General features: G+C 41.6%; 1 pseudogene; it reads right to left on the bottom strand.

The window, feature by feature from the left end:
- Positions 1–1,319: 1,319 nt before the first annotated feature.
- On the bottom strand, positions 1,320–10,288 carry LOC117341404 (annotated as a pseudogene).
- Positions 10,289–13,804: the final 3,516 nt, after the last annotated feature.

Below are 13,804 nucleotides of genomic sequence, written 5' to 3'. Positions count from 1 at the left end.
AGGGGAAGCGGAAATTGCGCCCGAGCTCGCAAACAACCAGGAAAGATGGTATCTTCCATTGTTCGGGGTATATAACCCAAAGAAGCCGGACACTATCAGAGGTGTATTTGACTCTTCAGCGAAGTTTGAAGATGTTTCGCTGAATGATGTTCTGCTCACTGGTCCGGACACGACGAACAGTCTTCTAGGCATTCTGTTGCGCTTCAGGAAAGGACCGGTCGCCATAACTGCCGACATAGAACACATGTTCTATTGTTTCCGCGTGGAGGAACAACACAGGGATTATCTACGGTTCTTCTGGCACAGAGACAATAATCCCGAACTTGAGTTAGTTGAATACAGGATGACTGTTCATGTATTTGGCAACAGTCCCTCCCCGGCTGTTGCCACCTTTGGGCTAAGGAAATCTGTCGAGAGCGCGGACTCTGATGTCAAGGAATTTGTGTCACTAAACTTCTATGTCGACGATGGACTCGTCTCTGCTGATGATGCCAAGACAGGCATTGATCTCATGAAGCGCACTCAGTCGACCCTAGCACGTGAAGGCAATCTGAGATTGCACAAGATTACTTCCAGCAGCAAGGAGGTACTTGACGCCTTTCAGCCAAATGACTTGGCCAAGGGACTAAAGGGTCTAGAGTTAGGAAAGGACATCATACCCCTCCAGAGGAGTCTAGGTCTCGTGTGGAACGTAAACAATGATACCTTTACCTACCAAGTGTGTCCCGATACGCAACCCTTCACACGTCGAGGTGTGCTTTCCACCGTCAACAGTCTGTTTGATCCGTTGGGACTCATTGCTCCGGTAGTGATTCGAGGAAAGCTTATCCTTCGGGATCTTATGGCGTGTGGTTCAACTGTTGGCTGGGACGAGCCCTTGCCATCAGACCGCGAAGCAGAGTGGAAAACGTGGCGAGATTCCCTCGTTTCACTAGAGGATGTAAGGATTCCGCGAGTCTGCTCAACCTTTCTCCGTATCGCTGTTTCTCGGAGGGAGCTCCAAAAGGCCCCTAGTTTTTAAAAAAGGTCAAATTGACTGAAATTTCAAAAATATTCTTCTTACAGCCCAAATAAGGTAGAATTAAATACTCTTCACAGATGGAAAGGTCTTAAGGTGCTTTACCATAATTGTGAATTTCCTAGACCTGGGGTCTCACGTTTTCCCCATGGGAGGGGATAAACTTTACTATAGTTATAGGGAAATCACATTTTTGACTATCATTTGTTTTATTTGTTTTGAAATTCATTATTTCATTCAAATTTACTGAAATATTTCAAAAATCAGGTGACCGTTAAGGCCCATGGGCCTCTTGTTTATTTAATTGATTATCAGGTTAAATACTATAAAAATGTCTGACTTAAACACTCAAGGCTGACTATGAGCTACAAATTAAATGGTTTGGTAAACAAAAGGTATCAATGTGACAAGTCTGAATGTATATCATTGACACATTCCAAGCAGTGTTGGTAGTTTCAAAATTTGGTGCTACATGCAATAATGATACTGGTTCAAGTCATTGTGCTTGATCAGATAATGTTGACTAAGCGTAACCTACGGAGGACACCATTGTGCCTATTTTGGTATATGTTCTCACATTGGTTCGGATCATCCTGTTCAAAAACGTATCGTTCAACATCATCTTCATTTGCAATACATAAATTATCCAAAATACAGGCACAGTAGATCAGTTTGCAAACCTCCTCACAGCTGTGTAGTCACACACTTTGAAGTCTTCGAAACCTTCCTTTAAGATGATCAAATGCACGTTCAACAGTTTGTCTCACCATTGAAAGACGTTTGTTAAATCGCACTGGTTGGGGAGTGAGGTTTCCGAAATTATTAAATGGGGTGACTAGCTAGTTTCTCAAAGGATATGCATTGTCTGCAAAGATACTGTGGTCCTGTATAATAAGTTCTCCAGCACAACAAAGAGTTTTGAGTTTCGCAGAACTCTAGCGTCGTGGACACATCCTGTCCATCCGGTAAAAACATTGGTTAACTTTAAATGTCCTTGTCCACTACAGCCTGTAATTAAAAACTAGGGTATTTAAGAAAACTGTTCCTAGCAAGGTTTATTTCCTATATCAAAATCTGTTCCCCTTCCCCCAAGGATGTCTCTGACCAAATTGGGTTCAAATCCATTCATAACTTTATGACAACATGTCTTTGATATGTACATGTAAATATAGCATATGTAAGTTATATCTCAATAATTCAGTCATAAAATATGATATGGTGGGTGTTCACTCCGTAGCATTATGCTTAAAATTGAATTAGTAATATCAAAATTTATATTTTTACAATAGACAGATGGTTTGGTTTATTTTGTTTAACGTCCTATTAACAGCTAAGGTCATTTAAGGGCGGTCTCCCGTGCGTGCGACATGAATGCGTGTGGTGAGTGCGTATGTGTGTTTTGGGAGGCTGCAGTATGTTCATGTTAAGTCTCATTTTGCCGATTTATAGTGCTACCTCACTGAAGCATACTGCCGAAGACACCCAGCAGCACACCCCACCCGGTCACACTATACTGACAACGGGCGAACAAGTCGTCCCACTCCTTTTATGCTGAGCGTTAAGCAGGAATAACAACTAACATTTTTAGCCCACCATCATCAGATGGTGGGCTATTCAAATCGCCCTGCGTCCGTGGTCCGTCGTCCGTCCGTCCGTCCGTCCCTCCGTCCGTCCCTCCGTCCGTAAACAATTCTTGTTATCGCTATTTCTCAGAAAGTACTGAAGGGATCTTTCTCAAATTTCATATGAAGGTTCCCCTTGGTGCCTAGTTATGCATATTGCGTTTTGAGACCAATCGGAAAACAACATGGCCGACAGGCAGCCATCTTGGATTTTGACAATTGAAGTTTGTTATCGCTATTTCTGAGAAAGTACTGAAGGGATCTTTCTCAAATTTCATATGTAGGTTCCCCTTGGTGCCTAGTTATGCATATTGCGTTTTGAGACCAATCGGAAAACAACATCGCCGACAGGCAGCCATCTTGGATTTTGACAATTGAAGTTTGTTATCGCTATTTCTGAGAAAGTACTGAAGGGATCTTTCTCAAATTTCATATGAAGGTTCCCCTTGGTGCCTAGTTATGCATATTGCATTTTGAGACCAATTGGATAACAACATGGCCGACAGGCAGCCATCTTGGATTTTGACAATTGAAGTTTGTTATCGCTATTTCTGAGAAAGTACTGAAGGGATCTTTCTCAAATTTCATATGAAGGTTCCCCTTGGTGCCTAGTTATGCATATTGCATTTTGAGACCAATCTGAAAATAACATGGCCGACAGGCAGCCATCTTGGATTTTGACAATTGAAGTTTGTTATCGCTATTTCTGAGAAAGTACTGAAGGAATCTTTCTCAAATTTCATATGAAGGGGCCCCTTGGTGCCTAGTTATGCATATTGCGTTTTGAGACCAATCAGGGAAAAAAATGGCCGACAGGCAGCCATCTTGGATTTTGACAATTGAAGTTTGTTATCGCTATTTCTCAGAAAGTACTGAAGGGATCTTTCTCAAATTTCATATGTAGGTTCCCCTCGGTGCCTGGTTATGCATATTGCATTTTGAGACCAATCTGAAAATAACATGGCCGACAGGCAGCCATCTTGGATTTTGACAATTGAAGTTTGTTATCGCTATTTCTCAGAAAGTACTGAAGGGATCTTTCTCAAATTTCATATGTAGGTTCCTCTTGGTGCCTCTTTATGCATATTGCGTTTTGAGACCAATCGGAAAACAACATGGCCGACAGGCAGCCATCTTGGATTTGACAATTGAAGTTTGTTATCACTATTTCTGAGAAAGTATTTAAGGGATCTTTCTCAAATTTCATATGTAAGTTTCTCTTGGTGCCTAGTTATGCATATTGCGTTTTGAGACCAATCTGAAAACAACATGGCCGACAGGCAGCCATCTTGGATTTTGACAACTGAAGTTTGTTATCGCTATTTCTGAGAAAGTACTGAAGGGATCTTTCTCAAATTTCATATGGAGGTTCCCCTTGGTGCCTCATTATGCTTATTGTATTTTGAGATCAATTGGAAAACAATATGGCAGACAGACCGCCATCTTGGATTTTGACAATTTAAGTTTGTTATCTCTATTTCTCAAAGTACTGAAGGGATCTTTCTCAAATTTCATATGTAGGTTCCCCTTGGTCCCTTGTATTGCATTTTTGGACCAGTCTGTCCTGAAAACAACCTGGCAAACAAACAGCCATTATCGTTAAATCTCAAATTTCTTATATAGCTAGGATTCCCTTGTTTGAAAAGTACTGGAGGGATATCTCAATTTGCACAGATTAGTAAAAGGAAGGGAAAAATAGAGAGAAGATCAATCTGACATAGAACCTATAAAGATCATTCAATGGTGGGCGCCAAGATCCCTCTGGGATCTCTTGTTAAAGACTCTGGTATGTCTCGGCCAGGAGACCGAACCTAAAGCCTTCCTCACAGGGGCGAACGCTCAACTAAAGGCCAAAAGTGAGGCATTGTCAAGGGGGACATTAGGAAGTTTGTAAGAAAGAAAAGAAAAGATTAGATCCCAAATTCCGGGGGCCGGGTGGTTAAGGTGTCCCAACATTTTATCACTAGGGTAGCCTAGCTGTCCATCTCAGGGTTGCGAGTTCGAAACCCACGTGGGGCAGTTACCTGGTACTGACCGTAGATCGGTGTTTTTTCTCAGGGTACTTTGGTTTGGTTTATTTTGTTTAACGTCCTATTAACAGCTAAGGTCATTTAAGGACGGCCTCCCGTGCGTGCGACATGCATGCGTGTGATGAGTGCGTATGTGTGTTTTGGGAGGCTGCAGTATGTTCATGTTAAGTCTCATTTTGCCGATTTATAGTGCTACCTCACTGAAGCATACTGCCGAAGACACCCAGCAGCACACCCCACCCGGTCACATTATACTGACAACGGGCGAACCAGTCGTCCCACTCCTTATTTGCTGAGCGCTAAGCAGGAGCAGCAACTACCATTTTTAAAGACTCTGGTATGTCTCGGCCAGGGGACAGAACCCAGAGCCTTCCTCACAGGGGCGAACGCTCAACTAAAGGCCAAAAGTGAGGCATTGTCAAGGGAGACATTAGGAAGAAGACAGTTGTTAAGAGAGAAGAGAAAAGATAAGATCCCAAGATTAGTCGCCTCTTACGATCATGCAATGGGGGCAGCAGGTACAATTTTTACGCCCTACCTGCAGGGCAGTCTCAGGGTACTCCAGCTTTTCCTCGACCACCAAAACCAGGCACGTCCTTAAATGTAATTTTAATAGGACGTTAAACAAAAATAAGTGAAACTGTCTTGTTGCCAATAAAATGAAACCCATAAAGTTGAATTTGCTGTCCCATACTACCCCTATCTTATTGAAATAAGACTATCTAAATTTGGACCATTCATAAGCCAGGAAATGGCGACTATTTCGATAAAACTTGAAAATGAGGGGACCAGAGGGACCAGTGTCCCATGATGTACCAACATACCAAATTCCAAAGAAATAGGATTAACTCTTTCAGATAGGAGTATCAAAGATTTGATGGGAATTGAGTCGCCCCAATATCAATCTTGGAGACAATTGTTAATAAATCACACTTGCGCGAGGAAAATCCCATTTTTGTATGAATTCCCCAGTCATTTGAACAATTTTGAATCCTTAACCCAAGGGGATGCTACCAGTCAAATATGAACAAGAGATCCCAGAGGGATCTTGGCGCCCACCATTGAATGATCTTCATAGGTTCCATGTCAGATTGATCTTTTCTCTACTTTTCCCTTCATTTTACTAATCTGTGCAAATTGAGACATCCCTCCAGTACTTTTCAAACAAGGGAATCCTAGCTATATAAAAAAATTGAGATTTAACGATAATGGCTGTTTGTTTGTCAGGTTGTTTTCAGGACAGACTGGTCCAAAAATGCAATACAAGGGACCAAGGGGAACCTACTTATGAAATTTGAGAAAGATCCCTTCAGTACTTTCTCAGAAATAGCGATAACAAACTTCAACTGTCAAAATCCAAGATGGCTGCCTGTCGGCCATGTTGTTTTCAGATTGGTCTCAAAATGCAGTATGCATAACTAGGCACCAAGGGAAACCTACATATGAAATTTGAGAAAGATCCATTCAGTACTTTCTCAGAAATAGCGATAACAAACTTCAACTATCAAAATCCAAGATGGCTGCCTGTCGGCCATGTTGTTTTCCGATTAGTAACTCTCAAATCGCAATATGCATAACTAGTTACCAAGGGGAACCTTCATATGAAATTTGAGAAAGATCCCTCCAGTTCTTTCTCAGGAATAGCGATAACAAACTTCAACAGTCAAAATCAAAGATGGCTGCCTGTCGGCCATGTTGTTTTCCGATAGGTCCCAAAATGCAATATGCATAACTAGACACCAAGGGGAACCTAGATATGAAATTTCAGGAAGATCCCTTCAGTACTTTCTCAGAAATAGAGATAACAAACTTCAATTGTCAAAATCCAAGATGGCTGCCTGTCGGCCATGTTGTTTTCCAATCTGTCCCAAAATGCAATATGCATAACTAAGCACCAAGGGGAACCTACATATGAAATTTGAGAAAGATCCCTTCAGTACTTTCTCAGAAATAGCGATAACAAACTTCAATGGTCAAAATCCAAGATGGCTGCCTGTCGGCCATGTTGTTTTCCGATCGGTCCCAAAATGCAATATGCATAACTGGGCACCAAGGGCGACCTACATATGAAATTTGAGAAAGATCCCTCCAGTACTTTCACAGAAATAGCGATAACAAACTTCAACAGTCAAAATCCAAGATGGCTGCCTGTCGGCCATGTTGTTTTCCGATCGGTCCCAAAATGCAATATGCATAACTAGACACCAAGGGGAACCTAGATATGAAATTTCAGGAAGATCCCTTCAGTGCTTTCTCAGAAATAGCGATAACAAACTTCAATGGTCAAAATCCAAGATGGCTGCCTGTCGGCCATGTTGTTTTCCGATCGGTCCCAAAATGCAATATGCATAACTAGGCACCAAGGGGAACCTACATATGAAATTTGAGAAAGATCCCTTCAGTACTTTCTGAGGATTAGCGATAACAAGAATTGTTTACGGACGGAGGGACGGACGGACGGACGGAGGGACGGACGGAGGGACGGACGGACCACGGACCACGGACGCAGGGCGATTTGAATAGCCCACCATCTGATGATGGTGGGCTAAAAATCTAAGATGGCTGCCTGTCGGCCATGTTGTTTTCTGATAGGTCTCAAAATGTAATATGCATAACTAGGCACCAAGGGGAACCTATATATGAAATTTGAGAAAGATCCCTTCAGTACTTTCTCAGAAATAGCGATAACCAAACTTCAATTGTCAAAATCAAAGATGGCTGCCTGTCGGCCCATGTTGTTTTCCGATAGGTCTCAAAATGCAATATGCATAACTAGGCACCAAGGGAAACCTACATATGAAATTTGAGAAAGATCCCTTCAGTACTTTCTCAGAAATAGCGATAACAAACTTCAATTGTCAAAATCCAAGATGGCTGCCTGTCGGCCATGTTTGTTTTCCGATCGGTCTCAATATGCAATATGCAATAACTAGGCACAAAGGGAAATCAATATATGAAATTTGAGAAAGATCCCTCAGTACTTTCTCAGAAATAGCGATATTAAACTTCAATTGTCAAAATCCAGATGGCTGCCTGTCGGCCATGTTGTTTTCCGATAGGTCTCAAAATGCATATGCATAACTAGGCACCAAGAGAAACATACATATCAAATTTGAGAAAGATCCCTTCAGTACTTTCTCAGAAATAGCGAAAACAAACTTCAATTGTCAAAATCCAAGATGGCTGCCTGTCGGCCATGTTTGTTTTCCGATCGGTCTCAATATGCAATATGCATAACTAGGCACCAAGGGAAATCTATATATGAAATTTGAGAAAGATCCCTTCAGTACTTTCTCAGAAATAGCGATATTAAACTTCAATTGTCAAAATCCAAGATGGCTGCCTGTCGGCCATGTGTTTCCGATAGGTCTCAAAAATGCAATATGCATAACTAGGCACCAAGAGAAACATACATATCAAATTTGAGAAAGATCCCTTCAGTTGTTTTCGATAGTCTCACAATGCAATATCATAACTAGGCACCAAGGGGAATCTACATATGAATTTGAGAAAGATCCCTTCAGTACTTTCTCAGAAATAGCGATAACAAACTTCAATTGTCAAAATCCAAGATGGCTGCCTGTCGGCCATGTTGTTTTCAGATTGGTCTCAAAATGCAATTTGCATAACTAGGCACCAAGGGGAACCTATATATGAAATTTGAGAAAGATCCCTTCAGTACTTTCTCAGAAATAGCGATAACAAATTTAAATTATCAAAATCCAAGATGGCTGCCTGTCGGCCATGTTGTTTTCCGATTGGTCTCAAAATGCAATATGCATAACTAGGCACCAAGGGGAGCCTACATATGAAATTTGAGAAAGATCTCTTCAGCACTTTCTCAGAAATAGCGATAACAAACTTCAATTGTCAAAATCCAAGATGGCTGCCTGTCGGCCATGTTGTTTTCCGATTGGTCTCAAAATGCAATATGCATAACTAGGCACCAAGGGGAACCCACATATGAAATTTGAGAAAGATCCCTTCAGTACTTTCTGAGGATTAGCGATAACAAGAATTGTTTACGGACGGACGGAGGGACCACGGACGCAGGGCGATTTGAATAGCCCACCATCTGATGATGGTGGGCTAAAAATCCAAGATGGCGGTCTGTCGGCCATATTGTTTTCCAATTGATCTCAAAATGCAATTAGCATAACAAGGCACCAAGGGGAACCTCCATATGAAATTTCAGAAAGATCCATTCAGTACCTTCTCAGAAATAGTGATAACAAACTAAAATTGTCAAAATCCAAGATGGCTGCCTGTCGGCCATGTTGTTTTCTGATTGTTCTCAAAACGCAATATGTATAACTAGGCACCAAGGGAAACCTACATATGAAATTTCAGAAAGATCCATTCAGTACTTTCTCGGAAATAGTGATAACAAACTTAAATTGTCAAAATCCAAGATGGCTGCCTGTCGGCCATGTTGTTTTCTGATTGGTCTCAAAACGCAATATGCATAACTATGCACCAAGGGAAACTTACATATGAAATTTGAGAAAGATCCATTCAGTACATTCTCAGAAATAGTGATAACAAACTTCATTTGTCAAAATCCAAGATGGCTGCCTGTCGGCCATGTTGTGTTCTGATTGGTCTCAAAACGCAATATGCATAACTATGCACCAAGGGAAACCTACATATGAAATTTCAGAAAGATCCATTCAGTACTTTCTCAGAAATAGTGATAACAAACTTAAATTGTCAAAATCCAAGATGGCTGCCTGTCGGCCATGTTGTTTTCTGATTGTCTCAAAATGCAATTTGCATAACTAGGCACCAAGGGAAACTTACATATGAAATTTGAGAAAGCTTCCTTAAATACTTGCTCAGAAATAGTGATAACAAACTTCAATTGTCAAAATCCAAGATGGCTGCCTGTCGGCCATGTTGTTTTCAGATTGGTCTCAAAACGCAATATGCATAACTAGGCACCAAGGGAAACCTACATATGAAATTTGAGAAAGATCCATTCAGTACTTTCTCAGAAATAGTGATAACAAACTAAAATTGTCAAAATCCAAGATGGCTGCCTGTCGGCCATGTTGTTTTCTGATTGGTCTCAAATCGCAATATGCATAACTAGGCACCAAGGGAAACCTACATATGAAATTTCAGAAAGATCCCTTCAGCACTTTCTCAAAAATAGCGATAACAAACTTCAATTGTCAAAATCCAAGATGGCTGCCTGTCGGCCATGTTGTTATCCGATTGGTCTCAAAACGCAATATGCATAACTAGGCACCAAGGAGAACCTTCATATGAAATTTGAGAAAGATCCCTTCAGTACTTTCTCAGAAATAGCGATAACAAACTTCAATTGTCAAAATTCAAGATGGCTGCCTGTCGGCCATGTTGTTTTCCGATTGGTCTCAAAACGCAATATGCATAACTAGGCACCAAGGGGAACCTTCATATGAAATTTGAGAAAGATCCCTTCAGTACTTTCTGAGAAATAGCGATAACAAGAATTGTTTACGGACGGACGGACGGAGGGACGGACGGACGGACGGACGACGGACCACGGACGCAGGGCGATTTGAATAGCCCACCATCTGATGATGGTGGGCTAAAAATATCCATTACCTAGTTTCAGAGGTGAAGTTGTTCATATCAATTTAGCCAAATTGACCCCTCTTGGCCCCGCCCCTCAGACCCCTGGGGGTTCAGCTTTACCATTTGTACAATTTTAAATCCCTAACCAATAATGATACCAGGCAAATATGAGCGATATCCATTGCTCAGATTCAGAGATGAATTCATTTATATATATAGCCCAATTTACCACATTTGGCCCCACCCCTCAGGCCCCTGGGGGGTCAGCCCATCACTTCTACAATTTTGAATTCCCACCCCATAGTGATGCTACCAGGCAAATACGAGCGATATCCATTGCTCAGATTCAGAGAAGTCGTTTATATCAATAAAGCACAATTGACCACACCCCTCGGGTCCCTGGGGGATCAGCCCTATCTTTTGTACAATTTTGAATCCCCACCCCATAGTGATGCTACCAGGCAAATATGAGCGATATCCATTGCTCGGATTCAGAAAAGAAGTCGTTTATATCAATATAGCCAAATTGACCACATTTGGCCCCGCCCCCCAGGCCCCGGGGGTCAGCCCCATCATTTGTACAATTTTGAATCCCCACCCCATAGTGATGCTACCAGGCAAATATGAGCGATATCCATTGCTCGGATTCAGAGAAGAAGTCGTTTATATCAATATACCAAATTGAACACATTTGGCCCCGCCCCTCGGGGGGGTCTGCCTCAAAATTTGTACAATTTTGAATCCCCATCCCATTGATAATATATCTTTAATATACTCGGTTACCTCGAATATTCGGGACATCTCGTAATTGTATCATGTCCCTACTGACTTCGAGATAACAAAGTTCGGATGTATAAATTACAAGTGTGAAACACTAATTAAACTTGCCACATCGTAAGACATTAGGATTTTGGTTAAGAATATACTGTCACTATACCTGTTTTTTTTTTAATTTCTGTAACCCTTCAAACCACTATTGACGGATATGTATGAAGTGATTTAGATTGAGTGCGTTCTCAGATTATTCTTCTAAGATAATGTCTGTAATTCACTATTATTAAATGGTTGGTGGAGGTTATGTCAACGTAATAAGTCAATCAGTAATATATATAAGAATTTTTTTCTTATACTTTTCAGAGGTGATTTCAAAATTTGGATACCGGATGACGCACGGCGTTTATGCGTGGGTTATGGTGTTTGTTTTGCCGATCAATGCTGCCATCAATCAATTCTTGTACACGGCCTCATATTGAGGAAGCGACAAAGAGTAAGTTGCCAGGTTTCAAACAACAAACAAGAGGCCCATAGGGCCTGTATCGCTCACCTGGTTGGATTAGACCAAATGTCGAAATAATGTTCATATTCAATTTGTTTTATTTGTAAAACTCTAACAATGCTATATATGGTTATAGTGTGGGAATCCGAACTGCTTTAAAGATTAATGAAGTCCAGACTCTCTAAGGTCTGAAAGACCTCAAGAATTGTTTAAAGAACATGCATTCATCACTTTATGACTAGTAGCGATTTAAAGGAATTACCTCTATTTCACCTATTGGGCCCCGCCCCTTTGGCCTTTCGGGGGTCAGAGTCACCATTTATGCAAAATCTGTTCCCCTGTTTCGGACCAAATTGGGTTCAAATCCATTCATAACTTTATGACAAGTAGCGATTTAAAGGAATTACCTCTATTTCCCCCACTGGGCCCTGCCCTTTTGGCCCCTTTAGGGTCAGAGCCAACATTTATGCAAAACCTGTTCCCCTTCCCCCAAGGATGTTTCTGACCAAATTGGGTTCAAATCCATTCATAACTTTATGACTAGTAGCTTATATAGCGATTCAAAGGAATTACCTCTATTTCCCCCACTGGGCCACGCCCTTTTGGCCCCTTTAGGGTCAGAAGAGTCACCATTTATGCACAATCTGTTCCCCTTCCCCAAGGATGTTTCGGACCAAATTGGGTTCAAATCCATTCATAACTTTATGACAAGTAGCGATTTAAAGGAATTACCTCTATTTCCCCTATTGGGCCCCACCCCTTTGGTCCCTTTGGGGTCAGAGCCACCATTTATTCAAAATCTGTTGCCCTTCCCCCAAGGATGTTTCTGACGAAAAATTGGGTTCAAATCCATTCATAACTTTATGACTAGTAGAGATTTAGAGGAATTACCTCTATTTCCCATATTTGGCCCCGCCCCTTTGGCCCCTCGGGGGTCAGAATCACCATTTATGCAAAATCTGTTCCCCTTCCCCCAAGGATGTTTCTGACCAAATTGGGTTCAAATCCATTCATAACTTTATGACAAGTAGTGATTTAAAGGAATTACCTCTATTACCCCTATTGGGCCCCGCCTCTTTGGCCCCTTGGGTGACAGAGCCACCATTTATACAAAATCTTTTCCCCTTCCCCCAAGGATGTTTCTGACCAAATTGGGTTGAAACCCATTCATAACTTTATGACTAGTAGACATTTAGAGGAATTACCTCTATTTTCCATATTTGGCCCTACCCCTTTGGCCCCTCGGGGGTCAGAATCACCATTTATGCAAAATCTGTTCCCCTTCCCCCAAGGATGTTTCTGACCAAATTGGGTTCAAATCCATTCATAACTTTATGACTAGTAGTGATTTAAAGGAATTACCTTTATTTCCCCTATTGGGCCCCGCCCCTTTGGCCCCTTGGGGGTCAGAGCCACCATTTATGCAAAATCTCTTCCTCTTCCCCCAAGGATGTTTCTGACCAAATTGGGTTAAAATCTATTCGTATCTTTATGACTAGTAGCAATTTAGAGGAATAACCTCTATTTCCTATATTTGGCCCCGCCCCTTTGGGGTCAGAGCCACCATTTATGCAAAATCTGTTCCCCTTCCCCCAAAGATATCTCTGACCAAATTGGGTTCAAATCCATTCATAACTTGATGACTTGTAGTGATTTAAAGGAATTACCTTTATTTCCCCTATTAGGCCCCGCCCCTTTGGCCTCTTGTGGGTCAGAGCCACCATTTATGCAAAATCTCTTCCCCTTCCCCCAAGGATGTTTCTGACCAAATTGGGTTCAAATCCATTCATAACTTTATGACTAGTATCAATTTAGAGGAATTACCTCTATTTCCCATATTTGGCCCCGCCCCTTTAGCCCCTTTGGGGTCAGAGCCACCATTTATGCTAAATCTGTTCCCCTTCCCCCAAAGATATCTCTTACCAAATTGGGTTCAAATCCATTCATAACTTTATGACAAGTAGCGATTTAAAGGAATTACCTTTATTTCCCCTATTGGGCCCCGCCCCTTTGGTCCATTTGGGGTCAGAGCCACCATTTATGCAAAATCTTTTCCCCTTCCCCCAAGGATGTTTCTGACCAAATTGGGTTCAAATCCATTCATAACTTTATGACTAGTAGCAATTTAGAGGAATTACCTCAATTTCCCATATTTGGCCCCGCCCCTTTAGCCCCTTTGGGGTCAGAGCCACCATTTATGCAAAATCTTTTCCCCTTCCCCCAAGGATGTTTCTGACCAAATTGGGTTCAAATCCATTCATAACTTTATGACTAGTAAAGATTTAGAGGAATTACC

The sequence above is a fragment of the Pecten maximus genome, chromosome 13 (genome assembly GCF_902652985.1).
Source record: "Pecten maximus chromosome 13, xPecMax1.1, whole genome shotgun sequence".
In the NCBI taxonomy this organism is placed as follows: domain Eukaryota; kingdom Metazoa; phylum Mollusca; class Bivalvia; order Pectinida; family Pectinidae; genus Pecten; species Pecten maximus.
This window is presented reverse-complemented; position numbering and strand designations above follow the sequence as displayed.